The sequence below is a fragment of the Hyaena hyaena genome, unplaced genomic scaffold (assembly GCF_003009895.1).
Source record: "Hyaena hyaena isolate Hyena2069 unplaced genomic scaffold, ASM300989v1 scaffold_166, whole genome shotgun sequence".
Taxonomy (NCBI): domain Eukaryota; kingdom Metazoa; phylum Chordata; class Mammalia; order Carnivora; family Hyaenidae; genus Hyaena; species Hyaena hyaena.
Window position 1 is genome coordinate 1468919 of NW_024080799.1, and position 19418 is coordinate 1488336.

Sequence of the window (19418 nt, forward strand, 5' to 3'; positions counted from 1 at the left end):
TTATGTGTATTTTTAATCTGGGAAAGTCCAGGGCTTATTCACTCCTATGTTGAATAAAAAGGTCACCGGTAAAAATCAGGAACTAACCTAAAACAAGGATGGCAAGTTTTGGCAAGTGTCGCCCAACGTATTTCAATATTAAAAAAGAAAAAATCCATTGTCTTGAAACAAGAAATGGCTTCTCACATTGCAAATAAAAGAGCAGATATTTCACCTGTGTAAGCAACAACGACAAAAAAGCACGACCCTCAAATGGTGCCCTCTGTTTTTATTACAGCCACAGAGATGGACTTTTGCATGGATGTAGAGGGTAAAAGGGAGTAAAGTGAGGAGAAAAGGGGCAGAACTCCAAACTTTGGGTATCATATTTTATTAAACGATCTATCACCCTATGAAGCTGTTGTTATGCATTGTCCCCACTTTATAGATAAAGAGCCTGAAGCTCAGCAAGCCTGATTTATTTGCTTAAGACTCACTCAACTAGTAAGCCTCTGGTTTATCACCAAGCTTGGGTCTATCTGTCTGGTTGAACCCTGAGCTTGCTTCTATAATATGATTTTTTTCCTTTGTTTGTCTCTTCAGAAAAAAAAATGTTGTGGGCACCTATGTGTTGTACCACTCAACCCTTGCAATAGAAGAGTTCACCAGCATATAGGGTCTGGACAAGAGCTTGAGTTCTAGGTCTGTCTACTAGTCATGTGACCTTTGGCAAATTTGTTAAATTTTGCAAATAGCAAAATGTCTCTGTGAAATGGGATATTAGGAGAAATTGTTGAACAGATAAAAGTAACCATTATGCAAAGCCTTAAACAGAATGCTTGACAAATGACAAATACCTAATACATGTTAACTATTGCTTATCAGTGTGCTGTGGGCTCAAGGCCTTAGGTGAGGTGCTTATAGAGGATAAAAGTTGAAATAGATGATTGTCCTGGGAAACCTGGCCAGAAAATAGAGAGAATGTGCATTTTGAGATAGCTTTGGGGTCTTGTTAATACAGGGAAGAGACATTTGGGAGGACTGAATTTTTATGCTGAGTAAATGTGTATTTTACATACCTGAAAAAAAAAATCATCATTTTCTAGAGAATGTTTACAGCATTAAAATTCATCTCACTGAGTTTCAGCTCACTGATATCACACAGATATTCTGTTTCAGGATGGAAAAAAAAAGTGTCTCCCAAATGACAGACAGGATGGTTGAGGAAGCTAAGAAAGACACTGAGTGAATTTATTTATAAATTCATATGAATTTATTCTTCATATATAAGAATATAATATATATATAAGAATATATATGTATATATGGGACAGATAGGTAGATCAATAGATAAAATATATAATCTAAAATCTGTTTCATGATGCCACATTTTAATGTCCATATTCCGGGCAAGGCATTAGCAAATTTTTAAAAAAAGTTTTTATTAATCCTTTTGCTGCCTTGACCTGTTCTCAACCACACCCCTGAGAGACATTCAATTCTCCTAGAGGAAAGAACAGAAGTCTACAGAAAAAAAAAAAAGTACTCTGCAATTCTCCAAACTTACCCTTTTGCATTTTTAGCCTCCTTTCCATTTGCTCTTTAAATAAAAAAAGTCACTTGATAACAGTTTGCAACTCAATAGCAGATTGAGTAGTAAAAATGAGTATCAAAATAGATTTGATTTGCCCAGAACCCTCAAATAAGAGGCAAACCTTCAACAAAGCAATTTGTCAGAAACTTCTTTTCTAAACATTTTCCATCTAGGTATTATATGGAATAATCCACTTGGGTATTAAATACTCATGACTCTCATGCATGAATGCATATTTTGACAATTCTTCCTACTCAACAGGAAGTACACAGTTGAGTAACATGTCCTTTACTCCTTAGGCAGAATTTCCTTGAACAAAGCCATAAAGCTTATTCTCCAGGACTCTTATCTCTCCTTCACAAACCTTTGTACACTTTCCCCTTTACCCCTTGCCACTTCTATAACTCCCAAGTACTGCTGGCCGCCACAGCCACCATCATAGAAAGAACACAATCACATGAGGGCAGTGTGTGTACTATTTTCTCTTCCTCTTAACCCAAACCTGCTCTTCTAAATACATTGGTAGACTCCTTCATACTAAGGTGTGACTGTTGATAAAGCTACCACTTTTGCCCTTCTAGGCGTATATAGTAAGTGATAAGAAGCCTTAGCCAAATAAATGAAGTCTAATGTGTAATTTCAAACACTAAGTACACAGATATGGAATATATTTATGGGGAGGTGGTCTAGAAGTGGTATTTTTAGCTGAGCCACGGTAAAGTAGCTACTCATCTGTGTATGCTTAAGGCAGGTACTGTCTCATACTTAAGTAGTTATGATCTTTGTTCCGGCTTTTCAATCGCACACTCACAAAGAAAACTATCACCTTGCCGTTCCTGGAAATTACAGGGAGATGGCCCCAAACGCCTCATAAGGCAATGATGATTGTGAAAGGATCTCTGCTTTTGATCCTATTGCGAACCTGGGATCCCTAAGGGCAGGGTGTTCTGAGACAGATAGAGGGATGGAGCCACTCACTGTGTGCTCACTCACTCAGGTTCACAAAACACACAAGGTATTCCTGCTCCTTCGGGGAGGATACACAATAGGGTGGAATGGCAGGAGCTGATCCTCCTGAAACTCCCTCCTATGGAGTAAAGTGGAAATCCCTTTCCTCTATGGACCTGGGGAGCCAGGAATCACAGCACATCCCTTCCTGAAAGCCAACATTAGGACAGGCTGTGCACTGTGCACCTCGCATATGCCATCCTGTGTATAGCTCACAAGGTCAGGGAAGGTGAAGTGACTGCCCTTGGTGTTAAGAGGGCAAGCAACTTGTAGGCATCATTCTGCTGGTAAACTGAATAACCATCTGAAAACAGTCTGTTCTGGCCTTAAAGTAAATGCTCTTAAAAAAAAAAAAAAGGCAAATACTCTTTCATGCTGCCAACATTTTACGTATCTTCAACTTTCTATAACAAAGACAGGCTATAGCTCTACCAATGTATTTTATCGGAAGTTTCCTTTTTAACCTCTGTCCTTAAACATTCACAGTTACAACCTTCTACCTAGATCCTTTGGCACAAATGGCGAAGAATCTACTTCCAATTTTGGTAGAAAGTCTTTTTTGCTCTCATCATAAAACCAAAAATGCCATGATCACACCATCTATCAATAACCGGCTAAGGCCACTCTCAATCTTCTTCACATTTACATTAAACATGTCATATTTGTGAGTGGATGTATGGTCTTAAATCTGTAGAGGAATCTCTCATCGATAGTACATTCAAAAGAAGTAGGACTACAAGAAATATGACGGGAGAGTCCTTTAGCTGATACGGAAGTGAAGAGACACCAAATGCCAGTACCTCACAACTTTATGGAGCAGTTAACCTTGAGACTTGGCAGTATGTAAAGATTAAACTGCAGCTTCTGGTTAACAGGTTTATAGAGCTTTACAAATACCTTGGTTTCACTATTTGTGCTTTTATCTACTTCTGGACTTGATCGCTGCTTTCTGTCCTGTGATAGTCTTTATATATACAGAATGCCAAGAGATTAAACAATGAAAGAGAAGTCAAAAGGCTTCCTTTGTCATCTTTAAAGTATTGAAGGTTTTACTAGAGAGGCATACCTTCCACCAGTTAGAGATCCACAGAAAATGCCACCCATCTCCTTCCAAGGGTGATGAACATTTCACAAATCACAGTCTCCAGATAAAGGCAAAGAAAACATCAAACTAGTAGCTCTCCAGGGTTATGGTGGAAAATAACTAGCCCATGATTAGCAGCTCATCACACATGCACAAAATCTAAATAATACCCCAGCTGAAGCAGTCAACATATTGGTAAATAAATATATCACAGTTACTCATTGTAAAACAGGGACTATTGCTTAGTTAGATGTGAATAAAGGCAGCCACATCAACATAGGAGATGATTTTTTTTAATGCTTATTTATTTTTATGAGAGAGTGCATGCATACAAGTGGGGGAGGGGCAGAGGGCGAGTAGAAAGAGACTCCCATGCAGGCTCTACACTGTCAGCGCAGAGCCCGATGCAGGGCTCAAACTCGCAAACGGTGAGCCCATGACCTGAGCTGAAATCAAGTCAGGCACTTAACCGACTAAGCCGCCCAGGTGCCCCAGAATATGAATTTTTTAAAAGAAAATGGACAACATTCTGGGCCCCACCTGGTCTGAATGAGTCCATGATTACAGAATCCTTCACAAAAGAGAGGAAATGACAATGTGAGAATGAAATATGGTAATATTGGAAGAAGAAAGAAACATCAGTCGACAGTGTGAGGAGGCGGTCTGTTCACACTCGCCTTGGTTGCAAGCTCGTGCCTCATTGCTCCTGAGGTGCCTGCTACCACAGGGGCAAGCTACCAAGCCGCGTGACTGTTATGACTTGAGGGAAATCAACATTTCTGACTAGAAAACTAAGCTTCTCATCTACAATTCTACCTACTCAGCAAGAGCTATACTCAACACATTTTTTTTTACTTGACGAAAACAATTTATTTTCTGATTGCAGCGAATTTTGTATCCCAGCTGTCATTCTGAATTCTTTATCATATAATATGTTTTCAAAACCCAATCATAAGCAAATAATCAAATGGAAACTAATTTTTTTAAAAGATTTTATTATTAAGTAATCGCTACACCCCATGTGGTGCTCCAACTCACAACCCTGAGATCAAGAATCACATGCTCTTGTGACTGAGCCAGCCAGGCATCCTGAAAACTATTTCTCAATAAAGAATTGGGGCGCCTGGGTGGCTCAGTCAGTTAAGAGTCTGATTTCGGCTCAAGTCTGATCTCACCTTTTGTGAATTCAGGCCCACATCAAGCTCTATGCTGATAGCTCAGAGCCTGGAGCCCACCTCAGGTTCTGTGTCTTCCTATCTCTCTGACCCTCCCTCACTCACACTCTGTGTCTGTCTTTCTCTCAAACACTAAACATTAAAAAATTTAAAAATAAATAAATAAGCAAATACATAAATGATCATATATATGGTATAGTATCAGTGTAGGACTTTCCAAATGTGAATTGTCTTAAGGTTTTCTTTGGAAAGATGTAAAAGTATTAAAGTAACAGAAATAAAAATACTTATATTTATGGTCATAAGGCTATGTGGATTGAAATCATGAAAAGAAATTCAGATGTGAATGAATGTGAGCACTGGTAGAAAGTCTGAGCAGAAATTTTTGGGTAAATTAGCACCTTATAATTTTAATAACTTTTGAACTTTTTATAATATTCATTATCCATAAAGTGCTTTGATGTGTTGATAAAAGCATATTTTCTAATTTAAAAAATTAATATTTTACCATAGGTTCAAGTGGGGCTTCAACTCACAACCCTGAGATCAAGAACTGAGATCAAGAGTCAGACACTTAACCAACTGAGCCTCCCAGGCAAACCTCCCAATTTTTAATTATTAGTTATTTTATTATGCTCTTTCTGTAAGAAAATCAAATACGTGTGTGTATGTGTGTGTATGTGTGTGTGTATAAGGTAGTGCACTTAAATTATGACTTGATTTTCAAAAAATTTACCAGAATATTCAATTTTAGAAATAAAAATATCGCTCACTCTCTCTTACTTACATAATAAAGCCCAAGTGTCAGAATTTAGCCTTTATGGCCCTGTGTTATCTAGTTCAAAAGTACCCTTTCAATTTTATTGTTTCTACTCTCCTCATTAAAATCCCATCTATGAACTGGATCATTTATGTAACCATCCCACATATGTTGAGTGCTTACCAAGTGCCAGGCTCTATGGTTTCAAAGATGAACAAGAATATGGCACAATTTCTGCTCTCAAATAGCTCACAGTCCAGCAATGAAGAAGATATACAACCAGCTACCTGCAGTATTGTAAGTGCAATATTTGATGCATGTTTAAGGCACAAGAGGAAATACTAGTCACTTCCTAGCCAGAAAGATAATAGATTCAGAGAAGATGATATAGGGGAAGTAATAAGAATTCACTAAATAGGCACACAGAACATAATGTTCTAGGCTAGGGGAACATGTACGCGAGCATGAAAGTTCGAGATAGGAATGAAGGTCTGTTCCAGTACAGATGTTTGACTATTGTAGGACACAGAGTGCAAGGGTTCACCACCTTCCCAGTATCATCCATCTTCCCAGTTCTTTATTCAGGACTCATTCTGCCATTTCTACAGGTTATAGTGGATAATGTCGTCTGCTCATGGGAGCCTAATGACGTTGACATGACTTTAGAACATAATTTGTCAACCTCAGCACTACTGACAATTTGGACAGAAGAATTCTTTGTTATGGGGGGCTGTTCTGAACACTGGAGGATGCTTAGTAGTGTTCTGAGATTCCACCCACTGGTTGCCAGTAGGACCCTTTGTCCCAGTCGTGACAATCAGAAATGTCTCCAGTCATTGACAAATGTCACTTGGGGGTGCAAATCCTCCTCCTCCCCTGTTCAGAACCACTAAGATCTATGTGTTCATACAGTCACTTTAATATCGGTAAGGGGGTATGGCCCTACTTGATAAGAATGATTATAAGAAAAAAAAACACCCAACATATTCCAAAGACTTTAGGACTATATGGATATAGTTAAATGTATAAAGAACCAAACAAATGCAAATCAAGCCAAGGAGAACTGCACTGGGAGTGTACATGTGTATAGAGGAGTTAAGTAAGGACTTCCCTGAGAATATGGAAAAATTAGGTAATACAAAAATTTAGCCTAGGGATGTGGAGTACACAACTATCCAGTTAGACACATTTGTTAAATTATAGTTTTCTTATTCTACATTATAAATAGAGCTCCATGTTAATAACCCTATAGATTTCCCATCCATGCTGAGAATACTATGTCAATGTTTCAAATCAGATCTCTAGTCTAATACAACTTCAACCATCTGAGAAGATAATCCCAAACTATTAGAAATGTTCCAATTATTTCCTTTTAATCTCAAGACAATTTATCATTAAGTATAGAAATAGATGAGAATCATAACCATGGTGTTAGTATTTTTATGTAAGAAATTTGTGCTTATCTGATACTTTATACACTTGTAAAAATTAAGAGAATAACTAATAGAATATGTCCTACTAGAAGCTAACCTTGTGAATCTAATTGGAAATATGTAATTTAAGCAATAATTTAAATTTTTTAAATTTTAACTTGAAATCTTATAAACGTTACCTGCAAAATCAGGACATTTAGAGGATTTAAGAATCATCATATCTAAAGTTTATACGTTTATGAAAATATTTAGTTCTTGGGATGGCTTGTTGTTAGTCCATTAAAGTTCTTAAAAGAGAAGGCATATATATTAAATTTACAAATTCAGTTTTTAATGTATAAGGGAATTTAATTGTTTTGAGTCCCTTGCAAACAAATGTTACATTTGTTAGATTTATAAATATAATAATATTATTTGGATGCTGAAGTAAAAGGTTAAGGAAGAACTAAGCTTTGGATTCTTTAAAAACTATATATATATTTTAAAAGTGAAATCAATTCTGTAGAGTCTATTCTAAGGACATAAATTCAACCTCAAGGACCCCAAAAAATCCTCAAGGATATAACAAAACCCACAGAGAAGGATAAAATAACCTTATAATGGTGAACAAACTTCACATTACCAATTATGGGAGAAACCTGCCTGATATCCCTCCTGCACAATGCACTGAGTTTATGTTACCTGTGTAATGTCCCTGCTAAAAAATGTTTCATCTGAATCTACTCAAACACATCTAAATTGAAGGACACATTCAAAACAAGTGGCCTAGATGCTTTGAAACTGTCGAAGTCATGAAAGACCACCATCAAAACAGACAAAAAAACTAAACAAACAAAAACACTAACAAAGAAAAACAGAAAGAATAGCGGGGGGAAACAGGGGATAGTGGGGAAGGCTAGTGATTGTGTGACCCTTCATTGGATCTGGATCCCCAAACTAAACATCTGTAAAGGACATACATTACTGAGACATTTTTACAGCTTCCATGGGAAAATATCCTTGTCTTAAGGAATGGATGCGAAAATATTCAGAGGAGAAGTCTAAAAGATGTCCACAATTTGCACCTACACAGGAAAAAATGTGTATGTACAGTGTCCTGGGAATCTAGCTGAAGGGTATACAGAAGTTCACTGTCCTATTTTTGAGCTTTTCTGTAGGTTTTTAAATTGTCAAAATAAACAATTGAGTAAGAACGTCAACTCGCACTGAGCCCATTTTACTCCCTTATAAAGCTCTTGATTTTCAGGAGAAGTAGATCCCAGCCTGCAGCACAAGGGAACTGGCCTTGTCTGAGGGTTTTCTTGCCACGATTGGCTGAGGAATGTGCTTGTTTCTGAATTTGGACCAATGGAACAAACACAGAGGTTTGCCACAGGTTTCCTTCCTGTCTCTGCTTCTGGGAGCAAGTCTCTCTCTCCTTCTATTGCACCTGTTACATGTGTATGAGGTCTGGGAGTTTTGCAACCATCTCGCTGCCAGCCTGAGAAAGAAGCTACCAAAAGGAACAGGGATAACAAAAGTCTCAGGGATAAATCAACGTGGAAAACATTATGGTACCTTTGGTCTTCCAGTTTCGGGAATCAATTGATTTAAGCCAGTTGAAATATTGCAGCGAAACATATTATCTGAGACGGGCCACATTGCTCATGGCATGACCATACTATCTCCATTCCAAACTGCAACTGACAGCAGAGTTTTCATGAGGAACTACCTTTATTTAACAAAATATTTTGATTGGTCCTGTAGGGAGGAAGGTAAAACTCTGAGGTCAGGGAGATGAAATCTCGCCTGAGCAGTCAAATAGAAGGAAGTCAGGGTTCTCCTGAGAAACAAAACCAACAGAGAGAGAGTGTGTGTGTATCTCTACCTCTATCTCTATCCTCTGTGCCTCTATCTGGAGACACAGAGATTTATTTTAAGGAACTGGCTCACATGACTGTAGAGGTGTGGTAAGTCTAACATCAGGTGGGCTGGCAGGCTACAGACTTAGTGACTCAGGGAAAGGTTGCAGTTCAAATCCAAAGGTATCTACTAGAAGAATTCCTTCTTTCTTGGGGGCAGTCAGTCTGTTTTCTTAAGGCCTTCAATTGACTGAAAGAGGACCATCTACATTATGAAGGGTAATTTGCTTTCCTCAACATCCACTATTTCAATGTTACATTTATCCAAAAAATTACCTTCACAGAAACATCCTGAATAATTTTTGACTAAATATCTGAGCACCATGGCCAGCTAATTTGACATATAAAATTAATCATTACAATGGATAAACTGCTCAGTGTGAGAAATGAACACACTTGGATTTGCTCTGGGAGAGATGTTGGGGAGGAGAAAAGGAGAGAGAGAGAGAGAGAGAGAGAGGCTAGCCAACCAGAGGCTTTTCCAGTTTTAACCTTTTACATTGTGCCTCCTCACACGCATGCCCATGTGTACATAACTGAAATAAAAGCCACTCTTCTCTGCTCTTTCTTCTCTTCCCTTCTCTGCCATTCCATTCCATCCTATCCTATATCATGCCATTCCATTTTATCCTTGTTTTTAAAAATGTTCATCTTGACACACTAAATGAATTTAATTGGCACAAAGCTTCCCTTTGCAAACAATAAACATACAATAACATACTTGTGTGTGTGTGTATGTGTGCATTTGTGTAGTAAATCAAAGAAGAGGCTGACAGGACAGAAAATACATCAGACCTTAACATGATCCCTAAACTAAAAGAGAGAGTTGATTGTGATTATGTAAGCAGCCCTGCCTCCTTTCCCCCAGTGCTGCATATATCCTCAAAGTTCACAGAAATCTTGGGGAGGGCTTTGGTATAGAATTAGGAATCTGAGCATCTATCTATATGCAATATGGATCTCAGGGAACACGGAGGCTCAGGTCACTGCCTGTGTAACAGAGGCTATTCTCTCTAACTTTAGGCCTCCATGACACCTTAGCCAGTTCCAGTGGTGCTAATCCATTTATGTTTTCTACTATAGAAATTGTGTTTACCTACCCTCGTAGGATGTAACTTACTTTTGGTTAGAGATTATGTCTTAGGTATACTTTTTATGTCTTATACCAATTAGTAATATCTACACAGCCTAATAACTCACATGTGTTTTTCCTTATTTATGTATGTAAAAATTGTTGCTAGTAAACATGATAACATTGACTTGTCATGCCTGAGTGGCTGAACAAATAACTTGATGAAATTTCCTAAATGTTCCCCCCTATAACTTACAGGCTTACTTAAGATACATAATAACGTTGGATAGATTACAAAAGAATCAACATCAAGGCCTAAGTGACCGTGTGAATCCCTGCTAAACATATTACAAATCAAATGGCTCCAAACCGGCAATGAAAGGTGAAGTAGGTCCATAGACCCTAGTTCTGCAACAGAATGTACTGGCCACACTAATGTCAGCTTAAAGGGCCCTGAGGATGATCAGCAATGTTAACCCTCGTGACTGCATCTACCGCACAACTTGGTTTACGATCAAGCTTTAAGAGTTCAGAGGAATCTGGAGCCGCAACAAGGCCACTCTTGAGATGCTGGAACTGACCTGAATCTTTGGTACAGTCTGAAAGCTCTTACGGACCGGAAATCACAGTAGCCAATGACACAAACTTGCAGTGCCTTGCATACCTCTCCAGGCTAACCGATTACAATAGATTCACATAAACTGTAGCAAAGTCTAATGTTGCTGATGTCATCATGGCCTCATAAAGCTAAGTTTCTCTCTCTCTCTCAGACACACATACTCTCTCTCTCTCTCTCTCTCACACACACACACACACAAATTTAGATTGTGTAAAAGTTGTTCCTGTACAAGGAAAATATAATTTGTTTCAGAGATAGATAATCACTCAAATGTATGAGCTGTGTAGGCGTTCATTGGTGAATTTAGACTAAACAGGAAGTGATGTAAATTATACTTATTACACTGCTGGGAGAGAAATATATTAAATCCAGACAGCACTCAGACAAAGTACAAGGAACTCATTGTGTTGAAGGAAACCATGCAACTTTGGTGGGAAGACAATGTACTATATGGTATGAAAACCATCAATGGCCATCTGGGACTAAAATAATTTTGTAGCGAGCATGATTTTGTTCTAGCACTGAAATATGTTTTCTTCTTTGATAAAGCCCCAGGGTATTCTAATCCTAAGCACATTGCCATTTTTGTACTTTTAACTGTTTCATGCTGTTGTTTTCTAGTCATTATATTGGACAGGGTAAGAAACAGCTAAACCAACAGGATTTAGATTAGAAATCTTAGCTGTGATGAAACACTCAGAGTAAAGGAGAGGATTGAGGAGGGTACAGAATTATTTAGCCCTCATATAATTCTACTTATTGCTGCAGTATCCAGGAATCACTCCGCAGAAGAAATATTAACAAATAAGTTACCTTGAGAGTAAAACAATAGCATGTGATCTATTCCTTGAGATTTGTCCCATTGGTCTACTGTTATGATAAAGCCTCCTGGGATGCACTGAAAAACAAACAAAAAACATCGCTGAAGGGCTGGGTTGGCTGTTTGCATGTCCTAATGAGGACTCTCAGAAAATCAGGCCAGAGACCTATAAAATTAATTTCCTACTTACCATTTTGTTACAAAGTCAGATTCAAAATGAAGTAATTGAATGAATAAAGTTCAGCCTTACATTTGCTACCATGCTTCACCACAGTGTAGAGCAAGATAGACTTCCCTAATTGATTGGCCCCTGCCCTAATGGAGTATTTCTAACACCACATGGCTAAAATCTTCACAAATAATTTAGTAAAAATGGACTTATAGTTTATTGCCTCAGTTTAAAAAAGAATACCTCACTATCTTTTAGTGACTGATTTCCTTTGTAAATTGGGGGTTGCGATCACGATATAAATACCAAGAAAGCTCTGACTGGGAGAGAAAATCCCCCCCCCCCCCCCCCCCCCCCCCGTTTCTCCTCCCCCCACTGCCCTGGGAGGGTTCCCCTTCATAGCGCTTGAAACAGCCAGGTTTGGGAAAGTGCGCTGAGCCTCCTCCGGGCTGAGGAAGAAGCAGGATTGGATGGGGATGGGCCGGAATGCACACTCCCGTGGCTCTCCCCACAGTGTCTTTGAGTGAAACAGAGCCATTTTGCAGAGCTCCACGTTCGTCTGGAAATGGTTTTCTGTCCGTAATAAAGCAAACCCCATACTATTTCAGTCTCTGATTTTTACGAGGGATTCAACTACACTATGGTTTGCTGAGTATGAGGTGAAGGGCAGTATTTCGTTGGGTTTATAGCTGTGTGACCAAATATAATCAAAGGTATTCACTGCTCTTAACTGTCTCTCCCACCTCAGCCCCCACTCCTCACCTTCCATCCTTTCTCCAGCCCCTTAACCCATAACCCTCTAGTGGCTACGGAGAGCAGTTCTGGACCAGACTGAGAAAATCGCTTAAACTCAGCGCTTCACTTTTTTACCTGTAAATATTAGGATAATAACAGAACCTAACTCAGAATGTTTGTAATGAATTAAAAGGAATAGATATAATGCTTATACAACTGCCTGGCATCTACAAAGTACTCAACAATTATTTGAATGATCACATGTCGTCTATCACCATTCGGTATAATTGTCAGTAGTACTCACAACCATTCTCATCGCAGAATGGATTTACCTAGTAGATCTTCAGTTGAAGGACACTATGCTGGAGGATACTTAAACAGATTTTTCAAGTGCATATTTTAGCAATTATTCAAAAGACATTCCTCTCATTAACGGTCTTATTTCCGAAAGCTTCAAGTGCAGTTTTCTTAAAAATATACAGAAATAAACTTGCTTTGGCATGCGCTAGGTGGATCACTCTATACTTAAATGATACACAAACCCTGCAAAAATAATTCACTCAATTATAGATTCCATTTTAGGCTCTGAAAGATATATTTTTTCCATATCACTTCATATTCCTGGACCACTCTTCAGTTTTATAATTCAGTAAAATATTGTTAGGAATCCTTCTCTGGGTGCTGGTTGTTATGAAAAAATACCCTGTTCATTTTTCAGTATCAAGTGTATCTTGTTCTGTGTTTCAAATCACTATACACAAGTGGTAAAACTTTTCATAACAAAGGTTTAATTAGAATGGTTAATAACTATGATTTCCAAAGTGTCTGAGTCAGCCTTAGTAATAATTAGGGAGTTTTGTTCCATACAAAATGCTTTATTTAACCTTCATGCCTTCATTCAGATAATTATACAAATGCATACAGTTAAAGGTTTAAACTCTATTTCGGTTCACAGCTCAATTCATAGGAAAGTTGAATACAGAAAAGCAATGCACCAACAGAATATGTCTGAGACACCATTAAAAACGATAACACTTGTTCATTTAAATCTCTGAGAATAGACTGGAATAATCATCCTCTGAGAGAAGCTCATTAGGAGGGTCTCCCTTTACATTATCATAGGGCAAAAAAAAATCACCATTTTACAGTAAAAGGAAAAAAGCTCTGAGTATATTTACAATACATACACTATACATAAATACAAGAACAACACTTACATAATATTAATAAACTTATAACAGGGGTTGCCTAAACACTACAGAGTATATAAATGCAGAGGAAACTATTGGGAAATTAGATCTTTAGATAAGCTGGAGAAAGAAATTCATTTGCAATTAAAACTCTGAACAGAAAACCAAATGAAGATTTAAGAAATTAACACATTTGCTTGCCAGCATCATTGGGGGGTTTCCTCCTTTGATGCGTAGGACCTCCTCTGGGCATTGTAACTCCCTGGGGTCAGAGACCCGAGAGTTTTTTGTAAAATTACATCTGTAAAGTGAATCAGCCGCAGCACATCTATTCAATTTGCTGTTCAGAGGCTTCAAGCCTAGAATAACTGTTTTGTAAACCAAAGGATGTTTTTGTATTTTTACACAGATGGATCCTGTGATCCAGTCATCATGTATAATGAGCTAAGTGTCAAGGAAAAGGAAAAAGATGCCTGCTTGATTTGGCGAAAGATGATATTTTTCTTTATTCCCATATATTTTTCAAATACAAGTGAGAGATTTATCTAAAAGAATATGACGTTTGAACTGACCCCCACACACCAAGAGGAACGTCTAGACTACTACTAATTATAACTAAGTCATTTTAAGTGGCAGGTGGGTATCTTAAAGGTGGTCTGTTCTCATCGTTTCACAACACAGAAAGTTCTGAGTACATTCTTCAATGGACAAACATGAATTTGCTGGTTTCTCTTTTTTAAAATGAGCATGTTATGATACACATAATTGCATTATGATGCAGGATGACATAATGTGTAAGACGATGTTTTCAAGCTGGTTTTGTAAGTAGTTATCTCACATCCACAGAGAGTTGGTTTGCCATGGGATGCAATGTGTCCCACACAGACACGGACAAAACAATACAACCACCATTCTGTGGGTGGGTGGGGGAGGGAATGGTGATTGTTTAAAATGAATTTTTAAACACAACAAAGTGTGAACAGACAAGTTGATAGGAAAGAGCCTTGAATATAGGCACCAGTGCCCCAGTTCAATGATACCCATCCAACGTGATGAAGCCTGAGGAACGAAATGCATACTGCAGTCTGGGTGTAATTAAAAAACTCTGCCATGGGAAAACTAGAAACACAAGTAGGGCGAAAGCATTTTTTATAATGTTTTATGCTGTCTCTTTGGAGCACGAAATTAGCAAAGGGAAGGTGTCGGCGTGTCCCTAAAATGTCTCACTTTTTGGTTACCTGAGCACTTTTACTAGAATGTGACCCATATTCTACCCTCCTGTGCACCCTCATTTTTCACCAAAAATGAATCTCTGTGAGAGTCTCGGTAGGCCTGCTTTGGTAAAAGCAGGAGATAATTCACAGTCGCCGGTTTTTGTTTGCAAAAGGGCAGACTCTGTTGTTTCAACCATTTAACATTTCTAGAGATGAAACCCAGAAAGAAAGAAAAAAGTACTGATGTGACTATTTCCACTATTCATCTCTTGTCAACTCACTTAAAGTTGTGGTTTGTTGTTGAGAAATTGCTGCTTGTGAAACCCAATTAACGGAGAAGAGAACCCCTTCCCGAGTGGCTTGTGCACACTGAACCACGTGCTTTCAGCAGAGAAGGGGATTTGTTTATACAGGTTGTATCTCTTCCCTCAGCCAAGTAACAGGGAGAAAGATCATAATTCAGGCGATTCATCTTCAGAAAAAAGAAACACCATGAGAAATGACATTCTCTTAATGTTTTCTAAGCCCATTAGTAGTTCCATGGATCAATACTGTCAGAGACCTTGTTCTCCACAGAAAAGGGGTGAGGAGTTGATTTCTCTGAGGTTGGACAGCTTCTTACATAAAACTCAATTAAACTAACAACACTATAAACAAATTATTCATAAGACTATTTAAAACGTGCCAAGGTGGTACTGCCAGGTGAGAAATCTGAGAAGGAACGATCCGTTCTCTCTCCTTGCTCATCGTCTGAATGTTTGTGATTGCCGCCCCGTTAACAACTGTCAAGAGTGGGCTGATACTCACTAGTTCTATGGAGGTGAGCATTTCAAATGCAACTTAAGCAGATTCTAGAAAGTCTACAGGAGGAAAGACTTTTATTATATCTACGAAGAAATACACAGAATTAAGAAAACCCACTCTGGCTAAAATGTTACCAAGCAGGGGAGAGTTTTAATGATTTGGGATCTCGAGGCCAAACCTTTCGGAGGAAAGTGACAAATTCAGGGAGACATCTGATTGTTGCTGTTTGTTTATAATGACCCTTCATGCAGGACTTCCCAGGAGAGGGCTGATTTCAGGTATTAGGACCATTGTCATATCCTGTGCTATATCTTACTTGGAAAAACAGACCAGCCGGCCATAAAAACAACTTGAGTCAGAAATATGAAAACTTGGCTGCAGGAAAGCCACGTGCAGCGTGGTGCAGTGGGAAGAACACGGGCTTCAGACCAGAGATAGGTAGCTTCACATTCTCACTCTGCTGTTCACTATTTCTGTTTGCAGACGACTCAGCCACTTTCTGTGCCTCAGTATCCCAACTATAAAATGTAGACCTGTTTATGGAATAGAGGCAATGTGTCCAAAGATTCCCTAGTAGAATGCTTGGTGGATTGTAAGGGTTTAGTAAAGGACAGCTATTGTATCCATGGTTTGCTGAACGTCTGACCTTTCAACTTCATTCAGTACTTTGAGACAACCTGCAAGAAACAGCCCAGTCAGGAGACTTGACTTTAGTGAGATTTAAGAACCCAGCAGCTTTCCTCGGACACTTAATTTGTTCTTTAACACCCTATCCTGGCACATTTCCTTCTCCTTTTCGTTCTTTCTGTAATTTAGAGAAGGAACTAGTGAATGGTTTTCTAGGCCTGCGGTCTGGTTATGGAGAAATACATAGACCACTGTCCACCGTGGTAGCCTTCACTGTCTAAAGCCTAAGTGTTTAATCACAGTTATATTTTTTTAAAATTGCTCTTACCAAATGTTTGGCTCTGAAAGAATATAATTTTACTGATAGCCCTCAATAGCTTGTTTGGGTGGATTTGTGCTCAGAGATGGTAAGGCTGGAGAATTTCCAGGGCTCTTGTCTATTCGTGTAATCTCATTGTATATTTCTATTCGGGACTCCACTTCTAGCAGTAAAATAATTACAGGAAAAAGTAGGCAAGTTCTGAATGTAAATCGGGTAATATCCAAGACTAACTGCAAATCTTGGTTAAAGCTAGTCTTACTAACTGTCAGCAGTGTTCAGGAGACTGTTTTAGAGAGAAATGATTGTGTCGATATACATTCTAAAGTGGTTCTTGTAGGATAAACAGAAAATACTAAAGAGAAAGAAAATGAAGAAATGTAAAGATGAATTTGTGCACTTGATATTAGTTGAAAAAGTAAAACAAACAAGTATCTCTAGTGTTTTGCTCTAAATAATTTGACTTTTGTTAACTGAGCAACACCTTTTCTTTTGAGCCACACACAGTACTCTGCAAGTTTGGGGCAAATCAGTGAAGATTTGACCTTAAAATTATAATTGCCATATACCAGAGTGTATGTTGATGATAACATTAATGTTCAGATTTGCACTCTTACATTCTGTAAGATTAAATTAAGAAATACTAACGTAAACAAGATTACGTATATTCAAAAATCACAAAAGAATTATTGTGGGTGTTTGAACTTTCTCAACTTATGATGTGCATATATTTATTCTGTGTGTGTGTGTGTGTGTGTGTGTGTGTGTATGTGTGTGTGTTTCCCAAGTGTGGAGGAAACACCCGGTCTAATGAAGAATTATTGCTATGTAAAAGCATAGGAATATCTCATTGGTCATAATGTCTATTGACAGGCACTTTCAGCTTTTAATTCACTTCTGAAAATGGGCATCAGCTTATTCCTGCTGCCAGTACAGATACATTGAACATGTAGCCATATCCATAGCACTTCATCTTGTCAACATGTAGCTACTCTTAAAAGTATTCATTCCCTCTGGAATTAAACAAGAATCAACACCTTACAGTTGTTTTGCTTTTTGTTTTTTGTTTGTTTTTCAAGAACTAGTTCACTGGGGAGGAAGAGAATTGAGAAAAGAGAACAGTTGCTAGATGCTTCTCTTTAGCACAAGTAAAATCCTGGGCGGCTGTTTTTTCCTTTTCAGGCAAAAAGACATTTCGAATTTGGAATCAGTTGTCTGCAACTTAAAATGACTTCACTGTGTTTTAAACCATCCTGGCTAAATTGAGACAAGTGACCACTCCATTTGGTCAGAGCACAAAGAATGCACTCTGACGAAGTGGAACACGGTTCCCATGGCAATATTGCTAATTGTAAGATATACAAGGCATATCTGAACAAGTTTCTTTTTTTTTTTTTATTGTGATGAAAACTAGAAGCTCTTTTTTCCCAACATACTTCATCAAACTATTTACAACCTCTGTAAAATTTGTGAGTTTGAAAATACTTTTCCACTATCACATATGTTTACGAATACAGCAAAATATTTTCACTCTATTTTTTGTAAAGATGCAGTATCCTATTTCATTTTCTTATGAAAATCTGAATTTCTATTGCAACTGCACAGTATTCAGCATATTTAAAGTACCAATGGACATGGGTCACTAAACAGATATTACTCTATAATGAAACTGTGAAAATATAGCATTTTTAATTTTTATGTACACTTCTTGACTATAAAATGCAGGCAGAGTCATACATAGCATTATAAGCTGATTCCCTAATAAGGTAAATAACTTACATTTCTAGACAGCATGGATTATTACAAATTCATTCTTTTAAAAAAGTTCTCTGTTGATATTTGCGAGCCCACCGGCTGCTGCATATACAGGTGTGTATGTGGTGGGGGTGCCTATACAGGTAAGTGGAAGGCAGTGTGGGGGCAAGTAGAAATGAAATATGGAAGACGTGACTTACCAAACCCCTTTTCTGAACAAAAGCATATCGGATGGGAAGATTTGCTTAATGAGATGCACTACCTCAGACAAACTGAAGGAAGAGATTTGGTCAATGAAGTTACAGAATACATTGAACCTCCTAGATTTACAGGCGTTGAGTACAGAGCAAAATCTGAGACTATGCACTATGAGTATTAAGGCTTCCTGGGCCCAGAAGGACTCATGAGAGTTCTCTCTCATTCAGTCCCTTACATGAAGACTATAGCTCAGTGTATTATTATGCTGGTGTTCTTAACACTGCTTAATTTCTGTCAATCCTTGCTATAAATGTTAAGACACCTTTCTAACAACATCATGGCTACATTTCTTAGCAGTCATAACAACATAACAAAGGCGTAGGAATACATTTGAAGGCCTCACCTCACCAGATTTATTCATTTGCAGCTTTGGTAAGTATAAATAAATAAAGTACAGAATAAGGAATACTGCATCTTTATCCATATACATGTTATCATTCTGATGAACTGACTTCAAAGTGCAGAATTAGATTTACGTTTAAAACAGAAATGGCAAAATCGGAAGTTTAAAAAAAGTTGTATAAAAATGAACACCATCTTTGTATAAGCTGTTCAAATTTCAACCAGAGTGAGAATGGCCTTTCTAATCACCTAGAACTGGCATCTGTAAACACTGTAGCATTTTGTAAGGTTTCTCCCCGTCCCTCACAATTTCCCCTCCTATTTTCCACTTAAAGTGAATAAAAAGTGCTCTTTTTTTTTTTTTAAATGCAGTTTGTGTTACTGTCAACTGCTTTTGCTAATAAATGTCCTATAGTGTTTTGTCGAAGTAATGCCAGGCAGTAGTACATTCTTTATGGGAAAGCCATTAGGAATTTTCGTCTAAATGTCTTAATACAACTTAAGACAAGGTATCAAGCAGGCTTCTCAGAGTCCATACATAATTACAGGATGGGGCTGGA